The sequence below is a fragment of the Silene latifolia genome, chromosome 5, assembly GCF_048544455.1.
Source record: "Silene latifolia isolate original U9 population chromosome 5, ASM4854445v1, whole genome shotgun sequence".
Classification (NCBI taxonomy): Eukaryota; Viridiplantae; Streptophyta; class Magnoliopsida; order Caryophyllales; family Caryophyllaceae; genus Silene; species Silene latifolia.
This window is the reverse complement of record NC_133530.1, coordinates 13,927,744-13,930,183: the sequence shown is the minus strand read 5'-3', so window position 1 is coordinate 13,930,183 and position 2,440 is coordinate 13,927,744. Positions and strand designations below refer to the sequence as shown.

Genomic DNA, 2,440 nt, shown 5'->3' with positions numbered 1-2,440 from the left:
TGGCAATTATGGCTACAATATATGATAATCTACAGCCAAAGGAACACCATCTTCCAAAGGGGCACCAGTTACCTACCCCTACTACGGGTAACTTCGAATTTCGTTCCTCTTATATCGATTTAGTGGAGCGAAATCGGTTTTCGTCTACCGAGATGAGGACCCCTTGAAGCATATGGAAACTTTCACAGGACTCTCTTGTTCCATACCTATACCAGCTGGGGTGACTCAGGATGAAGTAAAGGGGTTGATGTTCTTATACTCCTTGAAGGATTCAGCGCGAGATTGGTACCGCTACCTTGATAGGGTAGCAACTGGAGTCACGGACTGGACATCTCTAGCATTAGCCTTCTACAAGAAATACTTCCCACTTTCAAATACTGACGCCTTGAGAAGTAAAATCACAAGTTTCCAGCAAGGAGCTGATGAGGGTTTTTGCGAAGCATGGGGACGTTTCAAAATTTTGGTCCGAGCTGTCCCTCACCATGGTTTCCAGCAATGGTATCTTTGCAACCTATTTTATAATGCTCTATATGATGATTACAAGGTCATCTTGGATGCAGCTACTAATGGTAGGTTCCAAAACAATACCGGTCAAAGTAAAGGTTGGAACACTATTGAGGAGATGGCAGTACATAGAGCTGAGTTTGGAAGTTCACGTGGAAAGTCACGACAACAAAGTGATGAAATGAGTGCCGTTATGACACTTATAACTTCTATTACTGCCCGTCTCGAGAAGCTCGAGATTTCTGAAGCTTCCAAGGAGAAAGTTGAAATACCTGTTCAAAACTCAGATGAGATTGAGAAGTTAAGAGAAATGGTCCAACTCCATTTGGCTCAAGTGGTGAATATGGAAGCAGCCGGGATTGAGTCCTCAAAGAATTTTGTGAAGCAATTGGAGAATATAGAGGCTAAGCAAGTTGCTAATTCTTCAAGCAAATGTAAAGGGCCGATTGAAACGATTAATGCCATTAATCTCAGAAGCGGCCTCTCTTATGAAAGTCCCGACAAGCCAAAGGAAGACTCGGAAAATGATGAAGAAGCTCGTTTAAACTCTGGTGCAAAAACGAGCTCAATTGCCAGTACTTCTGGTCGATCGACCAACATTGTCAGTCGATCGACTGAAGCGTCAGATCAAATAGTTTCTGATCAGAAACTATTAACACCCAGCACAGTCAGTCGATCGACCAACAAGCTCGATCGATCGACTGAGTCACCTGATGAAATAAATTCTGAACAGGAACTGTTCACGCCCAGCCAAGTTGGTCGATCGACCCCTCATATCAGTCGATCGACTGACCTCCCAGTACAGGATGCAAATCCGTCAACTAGTTTGCATGATTCTTCACTCATTGATGATTTGACGGGGGTTTTAAACCTACGGAAGCCAAAGGTTACTGATCCTACGGCTAGTGTTGCAATCCCGTATCCGGAGCGTTTGAAGGCTACTAAGCTGGAGCGTAAGTTTGGTAAGTTTCTGGAGATGGTCCAGAATCTCGAGGTAACGGTTCCTTTCACTGATTTAATTACCTAGGTACCCTCTTACGCTAAATTTATGAAAGACATTTTAAATCGTAAGAGAAATTTTCGTGATGATGGTAATGTTGCTTTTGTGGAAGAGTGTAATGCTCTTTCGCAAATTAATGTGCCACCTAAATTAAAGGACCCGGGTAGTTTTTCAATTCCTTGCACTATAGGTAACCACGTAATTGGAAAGGCCCTTTGTGACTTAGGGGCCAGTGTCATGCCGTATTCTGTTTGCGAAAGGTTAAATATTGGTAGACTTAAGGTGACCGATATTACCGTTCAAATGGAAAATAGATCGACTCAGAGACCTATAGGAGTTCTCGAGGATGTACCCGTTCGAGTGGGTAAGTTTTTATTCTGTCGATTTCGTTGTTTTGGACATTGCGGAGAGACAATCGATACCTATTATTTTAGGTAGACCGTTTTTACATATAGTCAAATGTAATAGATGTCAAACGCTGAACCATCACCTTAGAGGTAGGGGATGACACCATTGAGTTCGATCTTGCTCACAAGGCGACTGAACCTGCTGATGAGGATACGTGTTATTCCATTGATATTGTTGATAGGGCTGTTACTTGTAATTGGAGGGAATCCTTAGCCAAGGATCCCTTAGCTGATCTAACCCGTTTAGATGAGTGTGCGAGTAATCTGATGGAGAATCTTTGAGGAGCCGGATGCTTTGGTAGCCTCAATGGAGAGCTACGAGCTCAATGAGGAAGAAGATGAGATGCTTTTAAGCTTGGCCAACGAGAACTTGGTCAACACTTGCTATACCATTGAAGCTGATTCTGTTTATCTTTGTAGAGGTAAAGGTGCTAGAGCGTAAGCCACTTCCCGCTAATCTTAAGTATGTTTTTCTAGATGATACGGAGACGGTCCACTATTGTTAGCTCTAAGCTTAGTGATGACCAGG

At 43.0% G+C, this 2,440-nt stretch overlaps 1 non-coding gene across 1 annotated transcript; it reads right to left on the bottom strand.

The window, feature by feature from the left end:
- Positions 1 to 382: 382 nt before the first annotated feature.
- Positions 383 to 489, bottom strand: LOC141658259 (small nucleolar RNA R71). The gene has a single exon (XR_012549154.1). It is a non-coding gene; the product is annotated as a small nucleolar RNA R71 (small nucleolar RNA).
- Between the last annotated feature and the right edge of the window lie 1,951 nt (positions 490 to 2,440).